We start from the raw sequence: 14,937 nt of genomic DNA on the forward strand, positions 1-14,937 counted from the left end.
AATTCCTGCATTAAGATACTCGAATTCCTGCTTTAAGATACGTAAAAAAAAAAATTTTAAACTTTGAATGTAAAGAAAACTTTCATAGAAAACGTCATCATAATGAAATCATATTTTTTTTAGGCCTAGCAGCTATTCTTGTAGGGAAACTACAATCATTGGTCAACAAGCAGGACCATCTTCAAAGTACTTAAGTACTTTGAAGTGCTTTGAATGGTCAAGAATGATGGCATGGAAGGAAAGGAATGCGAAATTGTCAAGAATGACTTCTTTGTTAGGGAAACGGACGGAGTTCATAGTTTACCAGTGATTATCTGTGCTGGTCATATCTAATCTTGTTTGCTACCCATGCTTTCGGTTCATTCTCCCAAAAATTTTAATTCCATTGATATTGAGGCTATATAGTCCATCTTTCCTGAGTCATGTGTGGGCTGATTCCACTGATACAACAAAGAGGGGCTTTCTTTATATGGACTCAGCTGGCTTCCACCCTTGGATCTGTCGGCAAATAGATCTCCATCCTAGGAGAGATGGTGAAGCGGATCAGTTGGTTCGTTTCTACCTTCAAATTTTTTTCTAATCATACTTGATCCTTTTATGGAAAGAAAGGTGGTTTTGGGAATGATTTTATTGTAAGGATGTTTTCCTGTGGGTTTTTATTTATTTCACTGGGAGCAATTGCATTGGATCTCATGAGGTTGTATGTCCCATAATTAGTAAGTTCGAAAACGACAATAATATGGGAATAATATGGGAATGGATACGTACGACGGTCAAATGGATTGCACGACAATAATACTTTTCAAAAAATCTGACATAATAAAAAAGTACGGTAATGATACGACATGTGTTTAATGTGTTTAATACGGTTGCTCTGTAAAAATCTGGGAGAAAAAATATGGGTATATATTCACTATGCAACAGTTTGATTTGTGTGTTGCTGCAAAACATTCTTGTACAATTTTTATCCAGTTTGATTTGTGAAAATGTGGAACTAAGATGATCCAAGAGTAACTCAGGCTTGCCACTTTAATTTCATTAATAAATCCACAAAAATCCAAGCCATGCAATCCAAACAAGGATTATAATCAGCACAGTTAAAATATGGCTATATCCAGGCTTATTAATATTGTTAATGTATGCATCTAATCATCGTTGTTTTTTACACCATAAATTCTACTAGAAATTGTCTTTTTTGGGGGGATGGGGATGAGAGGGGGAGCAACCCTTCAAGACTTCCATTGCAATAAAGAAAGTTTAGTTCCCTTTTACCAAACTACCCAATACATTGTTCCCCCCTCAACCATGTACATTTTTGGATAGTTTTACCCTTGAGGACAATGAAATCGGAGTTCGTCTTCTTCCTTCCACCCCACCCCCTGCAGCCCCTCTTGCTCAAGTCTTCTTGTTCTCTGCCTTTCTCTCCATTCAATTCCCTGGTGAAGGGACTTCTTGGCTATTTCTCTCCAATAAGCCATTGCTGAAACCTAACCTCAGCATGGTTCTAAGTATCGGTATCGTATCGCCGATCGTGCTAGTCACCGTATCGGTAGCACGGTACGGACAAGGGTAAAATGGTAAAAAAACTCATGTTTTAAGGAAATTCAAAGGTAATTTTGTCTGATACAGTCAATCCAAGATGATACCGTATCGGTTTGTGGGTTGCTGATACGATACCGTGCACTAAAACCATGCACCTTAGCCAACTGTATCGGAGCTGTGGCAGCAACCGTCTCAATATTGGTGTTGCCCCTGCCATCAAGCTCAATCTGATCCAATCGCCTCACCCCTACCTTGACCAGCATCAGTTGCAAAATCTGAGTGCGAGCCACCTCTGCTGTACCACCCCACCTGCTGCTGCAGCCCCTGTTGCGACTCAACCACCCTAGCTCCCCCAAACCCTATTGCAACCGAACCCTCACTCGTCCCTTCCCACCTGCCACTCTTCTTCTTATTGCAACCCCACTCACCACTTCCTCTTCTTCCTCTTCTTCTTCCCGCAACACCACTTGGCCCCAGCCCTATTGCAACCGAACCCCACCCCGCAATGGCAGGGATGAATTGATCCCCTTCATTGTCCTCCTGTTTGTGGTCATCTTCTTCCTCCCCAATCTCATCGTCAGATCGACCAGCATCAATGTTACGGTAATAACCCTGGTATTTAAGGATAGTTTGGTCATAGCCTAAATTTTAGGAGATGATGTGGCGGCCAAGAGTCAACGTTGGACTTGTCAAAGTCAAAGATTCAATGCTACAGTTTTATTGTCTTTTAATTAAATTCTTTTAAATAAATATTTAGAGGATCTGATTCTGATTTGAGTTTCTATGATTGTTGTGCCTGAAATATTAATAGTATAAGGTATGTATATTATTGGGTTTAATCGAATTTAGTAGGTTATGAGATAGGCTAGTGTAATGGTAAGAATTTTGAATCTTAAACTTTGTTAGGGAAGGGAGATTTCTAGGAATATTTGGAGGCTATTTTTGGGGGTTTCAATTTAAGATTTTACCTAATTTAGAGTTAAATTTTGGGAATCAAGATTTGAGGTGAGCTAGCCTATTTTGGGGCAGCCCAAAATCGTGGGAGGGAGCTCTCACCCTTGGATGATATTTTTTTTAGAGAAAAAGAGAGAGAGAGAGAGAGAGAGAGAGAGAGAGAGAGAGAGAGAGAGAGAAGAGGAGGGGGAAGAAGCATACCTCTCCCACCGGATTTTGTAAATTGGATCCTCTTTCAAGCCTAGGCTGGGTGATTCAAAGAGAGTAGGATTTAGGTGTGGAAGACCTTTAATCTAAAGGGGTTAGGATTTCATTTTTTGATTCCTTCAAGCAATAAGTACACTTCCTAATTTTCATGCTTGCATTCTTGATCTTCAAAGACTCGGTGCTCTATTTGATGTTATCCTTAATGATTTATGCCTATCCGATTTTATTTCTAATGAAATCATGTCTATTTGATTTCTCTCCTTAATGACCTATACCTATTCGATTGTATTTCTAATGATCTATGTTTATTTCGATTTCTATCTTTGATGATCTATGCCTATTCGATATAATCTCCGATGATTCGATGCTCTATTCACTCTTATCTCTAATGATCTACGTCTTCTCGATTTTATCTTTAAATGATCTATTTCTATTAGAATGCTGATTTATGTGAATCCATTTTGAACCAAAGTATGATTAATTTCAGATTTCGATTTGTTTGTTTCAGCGAATCTATCTTATGGTTTAATTACCATAGAAATTTTATGTGATGATTATAGCATGTACCGATTTTTTATTTTCTATAGTGATAATAGTATTGTGTTTTATTGTCGTGCTTATGTTTAAAGAGAGAAATCTTATAAAAGTATATTGTAAGTTAATACGTGAGTTGGAGATTATGTTCTCCTACATTTGGGTTGAAATAAAGAATTTATTGATTTTACCTAATGGTGATGATATAATGTTTAAGGTTGTATTACGTTACAGGCCGTATCACGTTACGAGGCACTATGTCATGGTCCTGAAGGATATATGAATAATTATAAGAATTTGGCATTGGTGGATCCTGAAAATGGTTACCGCGTTTGGTTGCGTAAATTTGTGGGAGTATGTATTGATTTTGAATGGGAATTTCTAGATAGAAGTTTTGTAGATTCGTATTTTCGAAAAATAAACTGTTTGGTTACCCTGATTCTGTGACGTGAATCTTGCTGCAAACTGTTTGGTTACCTTGATTCTATGACGTGATTCTTCCTAAAAAATTGTTTGGTTACCCTGAGTCTGTCAGGTAGATTCATCCTGAATCTATCTGAAAAACTGTTTGGTTACCCTGATTTTATTAGTTGCTAAATCTTAAATTTAAAAGTACAAGGCATTTTAAACAATAATTAAAAATAATGTCATTACTCAATTAATGTACCCTTGAATAATTAATCATATTCAATTACTACTCAATCTAATATAACATAAATTTATGAATATGCCATTATTAACCAAAAATATTAATTTGACACAATTTGTTAGAAATTTAATTTACAAAAAAGTCAATCCATACAATGGTTGATGTTAAAAATAAGTTGAATGGAGCATGATATTAGACACATCGACATAATTAAAATACATATAATAATAACAAAATGATATACATGGTTAAAAATCCATAGTAATTGTTTTTGTGTGCAGAATACAATATAAGTTAAGCAGCCACAAATTTTTGTCCTACACCATCTCTTTCCCTCCTCCCACACTAATATTCACTTGTTAAGATTAAGTGTTTTTACAGCAGCGAGCACCTCCTCCAACGTCTTTGTATGCTTCTCACATAACCTTGTTTGATGTTCGGAATCTCTAATTTTTGCTGTGAGGTATCCCTCCAAATAACCTGTGGATGGACGTGGTGTTGGTATGATGGCTGGTAGATCTTTGATATTATTCCCTTGTTGCTAGTTTTAAGAGGAATATTCGCCCTCATTTATAAATTTGAAGAATCCACAACCATCATTTTTTCCTTGTAAACAAGTTAAAAACAATTGAAACAAGAAAAAAAGAGAAAGAGAAATGAGATTTAATAAGAATGAAGAGAAGAAGAGGCATGGTCTCTACATCAGCGTCAGAGCCATTGAGAGAGCATGTCTAAGTATCTACCTAGGGGGTAAGGGTGTCATTTTATGGTGCCCTACGAGACGGCGTAGAAGGTGCCACTAAACATGGATCTTTTTCCATATATATATATATATATATATATAGCAAAGTAGAGGAAAAAATAAGGGAAGGGGTCCTGGAATCAACAGTGACAATCACAATGAATAATTTACAAAGAAATAATCAACATTAGGAGGAGCTTTCCACCAACTAGAGCTTGGTTGTATTTTTACCATATTGAAGTATGGTTGATGAAGGAACATGTACAGATCTCATGCACTGTTTTGAAAAGCAGGAAAAGCTCTAGTCATCTGTAATGGCTTACAATTTTGTAGACCTCTCTTGCTGTTGTGACCTGGCCCTTTAAGAGGCTGGCAAAAATAATCACCGCTAAAAAAGCAACATCACTAGTTGACAATAGAATTCCCCACCATTCCAATATTCATATGGAGAGGAGAAATGCAGAAAAGAGTGTGGTCAGCGAGGGACCTTCTGAACAATGAAGGCCTTTATATGGCAAAATTAACCTAGCATTCAAGCAAATCCTTTTATATACGGTTCCCATTATTTAAATTTGGGTTTGGTCGTTACCATCTTTGTGAAGGGGATATGGTCTTCCTATCATGTATATCTGTAAACAACCCTTATCAACTGATGAGCACATTTATGTGTGAAATCTTAGGGCATAAAACATACATTTTACCATATTGGACAGAGTTACTCGGTGCTTTCTTGTGCTTTTCAGGTTTTAGGTGAATTCTTGTGAAAATGGAGGAGATGATGCTAAGGAAATGTTTTTAAGGTGTTTAAAGGTGTTAATGGCTTGGATGCGTAGCCCATCGAGTCAGCTTCGCAACGGTTTAAACGGCACATGATTCTGAGTTGAAACGAAGAAGTTATGGCCGTTTCGGTAACGAAACACGAAAATGGTCTATAGGGGTTTATTTGTAATTATTGACAGTCGGCTGGGGACAAAGTGAAGCGAAATTTCAGATTGCAGGGACCTTAACAGAATTATTAGAAGTTACATTTCTTGTACCCGAAAGATTCCATTTGGAGGGCTCTGGACAGTCCAACTTCAACTTGAGATATCTTGGGCTCCCGAACTCCAAATGGACGAAATTTGGGTCTATTTTGGGTGATTTTTCGCAAGGAACACAATGGTGAGGCCTATATAAGCACCCTATGCTCCACGTTTTCTGAAGGACAGAATGGATATTTTATTTATTCTTGAAGGAATCCTAGTCATCACCCTTACTCTCTCTCTCCTCCAACTTCTCAAGGGCACTTCGGAATTCTACTTGGGATAGACTTATTTTGAAAGACATTCTCACCTATGGAAAGTTGAAAAATCAAAGATGCTTTGATTTTATTGCTTGGAGAAGATATCTACAAAGAAAAGGAAACACTGTTAGAATTAGAAGTTTACTTTTCAGAAATGAAGGCCTATGTAAACAATCTTCTCTTCTTCTTCTTTCTATTTTTTTCTTTTTCTTAGGATTCAAGGCATTGTAAAGAGGAAGGAGAAGAGAATATTCTATTTTCTTAGGGAATATTTCTCCTACACTTCCCTCTTCTCCCTTCTCTTCTCTTCCCCTATAAATACCCCTTGCCCTTTGGGTTGTAGAAGTTAGTTTTTAGTTCAGTTTTTAGTTAGTTTCTAGTTCAATTTTAATTCAATTTTTTAGTGTAATTTTTATTTCATTCACTTAGTGAAATTTTCTCTTCTTTTCCTATTTTTGGCTTAAGTTCGTAGTTTTGATTTCAAGTTCTTAGTTTTGATTTCATAAGTCTAGTTTAATGGTTGTAATAGTTATAGTCTAAAGCTTCCAGTCTAAGTCCTATGTTGATGACAAGACATGGAGATTTAGAAGAGGAAGCCATGGTGAGTTTATTCAAGTATTCAAACACATCAAGGTATCTCATTCTCTAAACCCTTAATCTCATTCTCCCTTTCCTCTATCTCTCTCTATCTTCTTCTTCTTCTCCCTCTATTTCTTTTATTTTTTTAAATGGTTGTGGTTTGTGGATGCACTTTTATTCCCTTATTCCTTTTTATATGGTTATTATGTGTGGCTGTTTTTTTATTCCTTTCAATTTGCGTTAGTCCGATAGGTTAGATGCTCATGTGTTAGACGCCAATTTAATCCCTTAATTTTGTTAGATGCTTATGAGTTAGGATGCATTAATTTTTATTAATTTAATTAGTTTAATTTAACACTTTAATTTGGTTCACTTTGCATTACTTTTAAGTTAGTTAAATAGAGTGGCGTATATCTCCTCGTGTTCGACCCGTAGCTACGATTGACCCGTACGCTTGCGGTATTATTTTAACTCAAACATCAACATCGTAATTATGGTTTTCATTTATAAGTAAGTAGTCATCCTCATGCAATATTTGTTGGTTCAATGAGAATGTATATCTGTAAACAACCCTTATCAACCTCCATACTTCAATATGGTATTTATGGTATTTTTCTTTTAACCACTCAAAAAAGTGGATCTAGTCTTCAAGTCAATCCAAGAAGTCTTTTGGATCTAGTCTTCATATTATATAAATAAATCCGTAAACTAGTTCAACCACTTTTCATCAAAACACAATCCAAAGTTCAACCTACAAGAAACCCATAGTTCAGATATCTAACATCCAAATTACCATAAACCATTCTAAATACTTAAATACATGTTCAGATCTCAAGGTCATAGAAACAAAATGACCAGCTGCTTCTTCCTACTCTGCCATATAATATTCCATCAAATCTGCCATGTCTTCCTCCTTTGCTTCCAATAACATTGGGACTAAGGACCTCTTTTCCAGAAAATATTTTTTCGCACAGCATCTCTTGGTGAAATCTACACCTGGAATTGCACAATACATAATTAATACTTATAGATGTAGTGGGACAATCATACAAGATTAATATTTATTAGAGATTTCTGTTAGAGTTCTCTATACCTGGAATTGCATCAATGCAAGCAACTAGTCGTTTGCCAATATCATCATCGGTATCTTGCTTAACCATTACATTGATCACGTTAGCTATTGCCTTTAATGGACTTGCGATCTTGTCAACACCCCCTTTCTTTTTCTTTTTCTGGGATTTACTACTTGTGGCTTCTGAATGTGGCCTACCACGACTGCGATTGCTACTTTCCACAGGAGTTCGATCAAGATGTGTTCCACCACCAACATCCTCTTGAGAATCAATATCTAGGTCAATATTAGTCGGCACAGACCCATCAAAATTAATGTTAGTTGCTGCCTCTGATGGGTGGGAAGCATCTTGTCCAGTTGCAATCTCATTTTCCATCCAAACTGCAACATTTAGATGTATTGGAAGCACCATATGCTCTCTCTAGAATTTTTGCTCCTTTTTCTGCCAAAAGACAATTGTTATAGACACTATAGAAATTGCAACATCCAAATATATTAAAGCAGAAATTGATTCAAATACTATAGAAATTGTTATAACCTTGAATTTAGCCCAAACATGTTGGGGTGCATCAAATCTCATCTCCACTGAATTCCAACCTAATCCACTCTGTTTTTGTAGGTCACAAAATGCTTTGATCCTTGATTTCCAGATTCTGTAATGATTTCTACATTGCTCCCAATCATATGTCAATTGACAGCGATCTTTTATTTTGGCTGAAATTTGCCGTCACTATTCTTTCTTCAGTCCATTGTCTCCAGACTTTCCACTTTTATGTTGATCAATAAGACACTCAAGCAATATATGAGATACAGTAGTAGGCCAGTTAGCTTGTGCTCTTGACTGGGAACCCAATTCTGCATCCATCTATTGAAATCTTGTGTGATGGAAATAACTAAATATCATACAAGATTAAAATTTAGAGATGTAGTATAACAATCATTTTATCATAAAAGTAAATACAATCAAGCCAAATATAAAACATACCCACATTTATATAAAAATGATGGAAACAACTAAAAGATAACTCAAATTCATATCACATTAACTAAATAGGAAACAACTAAAAGATAACTCAAATTAATATCACATTAACCAAATAGATAGTTATATAGTTCAATCGAAGTCACTTTCAACTAAAACATCTCTTACAAATATAAAACATACCCAAATGTAGTTCAAAATATCCAGCACAACTAAAAGATAATTCAAAGACATGTTACATTAACCAAACAGATAATTATATAGTTCAATCTTCATCACTTTCAACTTCATCAGTCGTATCGTCATCATCATCATCTCCTACATTCCAAACACCAAACATGTTTTCAACCATATCCTCTCCGAATTGTTCCCAGTCAACATTAGCATCTTCAGCAACAGCATGAACATCAGCATCTTCAGCATCACTGTGAACATCAACATCTTCATCATCAATTTGATCAATGGAACTAGAATCTTCATCATCAGTTTCATCATCAGAACTAAAATCTTCATCTTCACTCTCTTGCGCAAAAAATTCCTCCTCATCTTCAACACTATTTTTAAAAAGGATATGATTGTGTATAAGAACACATGTATGCACAATATTGACTTGTGTCTTATAAGGATATTCTGCCTGATTTTTCAAGATCTTGAATCGTGACTTCAATAGTCCAAAAGCACGTTCAATTATATTGCACAACGACGAATGTCTCAAGTTAAACAATTCCTTTTTATCAACTGGACGCATGTTAGAGTTTCTCCACTCTTTCAGATGATACCGAACATTACGGTATGGCCTCAAGAACCCCTCCTTGTTGGCAAATCCAGCTTCAACAAGATAGTATTTACCTCTTGGTACCACTAGCTTTGCTTCTCCTTCCTTGTGAAGGGCAATATCTAATATCCTAGAATCTGATGCTGATCCTTCCCAGCCAGCGAGTAGGTAAGTAAACTTCATATCGAAATCACAAGCAGCTAGGATATTCTGAGATATATTTCCCTTTCTATCATGAAACCTCTTGTGTTGGTCTACCGAAACCCATGCTGGGATATGTGAACCATCCATGGCTCCAATGCTGTCCTTGAACCATGGGTAGAATCTTCGACGGTTACCTGATATTCGATCATGTGTTGTGGTACTTGGAGGCTTCATTAATATTGGGTACAATTGAAGTATTGCAGCCAACACAATGTTAAAGTACCGACTTATGGTCTCACCAGAATGGCCAAAATCATGCGCATTGATACGATTCTTAACATTGTGGCCAATTGTTTTTAGAAAAATGACCAGCTGCTCCTCCACTAGCAATGCTTTGCTATCATAAAGAAGACCCCTCTCTCTCATCAAATGACTTAAACTAAAAAATGCACGTCTGGTCATTCTTGTGATGGTATTACATGTGCTGTCGGATACCCTTATAATTCTTTGTGTCTCAATATAGCCACGACGACTCTCATCACGGTAAGGGTACCTTCGGAGATACTTCCTCCAATAATATTCCACTCCTAAAACAGCAGCAACAGCAGCTAAGATAATAATTTTCTTGCGCTTTCGCTGCCGCTTCTGGTAGGCCTCATCATTCGCGTGAACGATATCCATGTAAATGTATATCTACAATAACACCTTTTTTAAATTAGGACAAAACTCAACACACCAAACCCTAAATAGAAAGGTATCTATGTTGCGGTCCATTTGATGCATATACATATAAATATACAAGACATAAGTATCTTAAAAAGACAAAAATAAATCACATCAGATTCAGGAACATCAAATTCCATATGTAATTTTTAATGCCTGAAGATAGTTTATCAAACACCATTCAACTTGTTATCAAACTAAAACCCCTATTTTTTTCTATTTCTTTCCCAATTTTGCCCTGTTTTTTTTTTTCAAGACGAAAAAAAAAAAATTGATTGCAGGACAAGAGATCGAAGAAAGAACTAGTAATGCAGCTGGATTGGGGTGAAGAACATGGCTTATTACTCCATTGCAGGAGATTATACATTGGCCTTTTTCTTCACTGGGGGTTTGCTACCAAGGGGTTACACATCGGCGAACTTGGTGCTTATTCCAAAAAAGCAGAACCCAGAGTGCAGTTTGTACTTTGTATACTTGGGTTTAGAAGTATTGGTTGTGACTTTTATGGAAGGTTATTGCTAAAGCAGAACCAGTGAAAGGCAGTTGCAAAGGATTAGATACAAGTATTTAGAAGCTGTTCTTAGACAAGAAGTTGGGTTTTTTTATTCACAAGAAGCAACCACTGTAGAGATTATAAACAGTATATCCAATGATTCTTCACTCATAGAGGAGGTTCTCAGTGAGAAGGTGCCTATATTTATGATGCAAGCATCTGTATTCATCTCAGGACTTGCATTCTCAACTTACTTTTCATGGAGACTTTCTTTGGTAGCCTTTCCCTTAATTATTTTACTTATAATTCTTGGGATGGTTTATGGAAAGTACCTTCTCTACCTTTCCAAGAAGACCCATAAAGAATACACCAAAACAAATACTATGGTGGAACAGGCCGTAAGCTCTATTAAGACCATCTATTCATTCATTCACTGCTGAGAAGAGAATTCTAGAGAGGTATTCAGCCATACTTGATAGAACAATGAAATTGGGGATTAAGCAAGGAATTGCCAAAGGAATTGCAGTGGGGAGCACTGGTCTTTCGTTTGCTATATGGACTTTTCTTGCTTGGTATGGAAGCCAATTGGTGATGTATAAAGGAGAGAGTGGAGGAAGGATTTATGCTGCTGGGATTTCCTTCATCATGGGTGGACTGTAAGTGTTAATTATAGTTTCTTATTTCTCATTAGGTTTACAATTCAGGTTTTTAATTTGCTTAGCTAAATTATTTCTGTTTTCATATCATAGAACCCTTGCTTTATATATATATGGGTGTTGAGGGTTTAAAAATAAAATAAAAATACAATAAAATATGAATTAAATTTAATTCTTTCTAAGACTACTCCAAATAAATGCATATCCATCCAAATATTAAATATAATAGTAAAAAAAAAAAAAAAGAGTCCATTTGGTTGTTCCCACTTTCCCAAACCAAAGATCATATATGAGAAACTAAAGTGAAACCCACTTACGTGGTGGTGATTAGTGGTGGAAATACTCCCAAGATGATTTTAATTTCTGTTTTGTAGATTAGCCTCTGCTTCTCATAATCTCAATTACAGAGAAGCAGGAATCAGAGAGGGGGTTTTAAACCCTAGGTCACTAAGGCTGTATGAATGCATTATTTCAGAATAATAAGAAAGAGATGAAAGAGATGCAGACCTCAAATGTCGAAGATGAGTTGAAGGAGGCACAGATGCCTAGCAGATTGTAATGTTAGGCTTGGAAGACAATGGAGATGCAGATCGCTTTTCCCTTCGTTAACAAAGGTAGAAAGCGGTAGAAGATGATGGAGATTGGAGCCTTGCTTCTCTTCTTGGGGAGGAAACGCTACTTGCAGGAAGAAGATCCTGCAAAATGCACATATTTGAAAAACTAAATATCATAAGAGATATAGAGAGAGATAGAGAGAGAGCAGAGAGAGATGGTCATAGAAAGATAGAGAGATTGAGAGTGAGAAAGAGGAAGGAAATACCTGCAAACGCTCTTCGTACGGAGCTCTTCCATGTCTCTTCGATGGAGCTCTTCCATGTCTCTTCGAACGGCAGCTCTTCTAGGTTTCAATTTTCCATGATTTTTTTTTGTTTCTCAAGATTCATGCCCTTTTATATCCTAGCTCAAAATTTTTGTTTCAATATAGATTTCACCTCATGAGGTGAAATCTCAAGATTTCAGTTTTTACCCTAAAACGATGGATCTTTAGATTTTGTAAATTTTTGGAAGGTAATTCACTTTTTCAACCAAACGGTTTTTTAAAATCAAATTCTTGTATTTAGAAAATTACATCCTAAAGAATTAGGCAACCAAACGCGGTGTAAAAGTTGTATCACGTTACAGGCCATATTACGTTACGGGGCCATATTTCATGTTCACCAAGAATTAATTGAAAATGTTCGAGAGAAAACTATTTTATAGCATGAGCACAGCATTACCTCATCGTTGTTTATGATCTTTTATTCCGTTATTACCATGATTTTCAACTAATCTTGACTACTGTTATCTCTCAATTTGTGTCTCTAATTTTGGAATACTCGAGTTATTATGGTGCGCCTACTTGCTAAGCTTTTTTCTAAAAGCTTACCCCCTTACAAATTCTAGATAATGGATCCATAGAACCTGAACTTGCTTATGGTGAATGGGCGGACAAAGAGGAGGAGCCACGTGGAGATAATGACAGACCCTGCTATAATTGCTGATTAGAGAATATTAAGGATTTTATTAGTTTAGAAATTTCTGGACTTAATGATTTAATTTGAGACTTTATGGAATGAGTGTATTAAGGTGTTAGTTAAGATTTTAAAGATGAGTGTAACAAGGTAGATGTCGTTGGATTATTTAAAGACTTCCGCTGTGTTTATGTGAATGGTTATGATTAGTTACACTGCTATTAAAATTTGAAGCTATGATGTTTTTTTTTTTTTCACACTTCGGTTCCTTTTCGCTAAGACTATCGATCTTGTGGAATGTTAACAATCTAAACTCCTAGACGGATTTGGGGGCGTTACAGTTACCGAATTTGAGCTTATCTTCATCGTCATTATCCCATCCATCAAGCTCAATCCGAAGAAAATCATCGCCCTCAGACGGCGAAGGTGGATTTGAGGCAGAATCGAGTAGTTTGAATTCAATAACATTGATGTCCCAAGTTGGTCAGCCGAATCGGAGAGGAAATGGTTGGTATTCTTTGATGGTGGGATCTACAACTTCGATTTGGAGGATCTACTAAGAGCATCAACAAAAGTGATAGGGGGTGGGTGGATAGCAGGAGATAAGGTGGGGTGGGGTGGGGCGAGACGATGGGTAAGGGTAGGGTGCGGCTATATGGGCAAGCAGGGGGATGGGGTGGGGTGGGGTGATGGGGCAGGTACGTCGGGCTGCGTAGAGGTGGGGCGGGGTAGGGGAGGAGGGAGAATAGGGGAAAAAATGGGTCTATCACACAAGTGTTAGCAGCAGGTGTGGGATGGAGAGTTCGCAGAAGGGGGTTGGTGAGCAGTGGTGGTGGTGTTGCACATGTGTTATAGTGGCGGCAATAGGGTTGGACATGGTGATTGGAGAAGGAGAGGTGGAGGGAAGTGAAGGGTAAAACCATAAAAAAAATGTATATGGAACATTGTATTGGGTAGTTTGGTAAAAGGAAACTCAATATTATGTAATCTTGTAATTTTCCTAAAAAAGAATGATCAAAGAAGTAGGTATAGTAAGCTGGACTTGGGATGATGCAATCGTGGAGCCAAACTGAAGGAAGAACAAAAAGGAAGGTTGGGTGCTTGGGGCAAAGGTCAACCGACCTCAAATGTTGGGGGTGGGGGGTTAGCTTTGTATGATTGTATCCCCCTTGGTCGTAGAAATTAATGGTCTAGAAGGGGGATTGGGTTCTAATTCTGGACCGGAAGGAATTCAAAGCTTCGAAGACCTCTTGGTAAGGAAGAGGTGACAAAATTATTTTTTTTTTGGGTAAACGTAGAGGTGACAATTTTATTTTGTTTTTTGTTTTTTTTGTTTTTTGGGTAAACGTAGGGGTGACAAAGGTGCTCCATCTCGACCCCTTATCTCTAGACCTGCCAAACACTGCTCACATAAGAAATAGGCCAAACCTTATGCCATCGATGCAATGAGTCGTTAAATGATGCATCTTTAGAAGGTTCACAAATAAGGATTCACGATGTAGTAGTACTAGCAGTGCAACTAGAGCGGTTCATAAAGATGCAATCATTGAGTCTCCTAAGAGGCCATAATTACTATGAGCAAATGTATTCATTACAAGGAGCGCATTTTTGTTATGTTATGCAACTAATTGATCGACGGAGGCCAACACTAAAAATGTAGAGGAGCAAAGCCCTTTTTGTGCCCCCTCTATTGATAGATCAGAGGTCTTGGATCATTATCACCTACAATTCTGACACTCTCCAATTCTCTACAATCCCTCACATGGGAGTGAAATGACCACTTACCCATTACCTTGGGAAGTGTGTCCAGACAGTGGGTAAGTGGTCATTTCAGCTCCCATGTGAGGGATTGTAGGGGAATTGGAGGGTGTCAGAATTGTAGGAGATAAAAATTCCAAAGGTCCTCCTGACATCTTTTTCAGTGACTCATTGGGCTTCCCTCACTTGAGAGTTCAGATTGGTGTTGCCATCATTCTCGCATGGGAGTGAAATGACCACTTACCCACTTCCTTAGGAAGTGTGTCCAGACAGTGGGTAAGTGGTCATTTCAGCTCTCATGTGAGGGATTGTAGGGTGTCAGAATTGTAGGAGA

The 14,937-nt window shown here is 37.2% G+C and overlaps 1 long non-coding RNA gene across 1 annotated transcript; it reads right to left on the bottom strand.

Annotated features, from left to right (window-relative positions):
• Window positions 1–6,659: 6,659 nt before the first annotated feature.
• LOC122651912 lies at window positions 6,660–8,197 on the bottom strand. The gene is made up of 3 exons (XR_006331531.1): window positions 8,100–8,197; window positions 7,818–7,822; window positions 6,660–6,670 (listed from the first exon to the last, which is right to left on the bottom strand). It is a non-coding gene; the product is annotated as an uncharacterized LOC122651912 (long non-coding RNA).
• Between the last annotated feature and the right edge of the window lie 6,740 nt (window positions 8,198–14,937).

The sequence above is a fragment of the Telopea speciosissima genome, chromosome 2 (genome assembly GCF_018873765.1).
Source record: "Telopea speciosissima isolate NSW1024214 ecotype Mountain lineage chromosome 2, Tspe_v1, whole genome shotgun sequence".
NCBI lineage: Eukaryota > Viridiplantae > Streptophyta > Magnoliopsida > Proteales > Proteaceae > Telopea > Telopea speciosissima.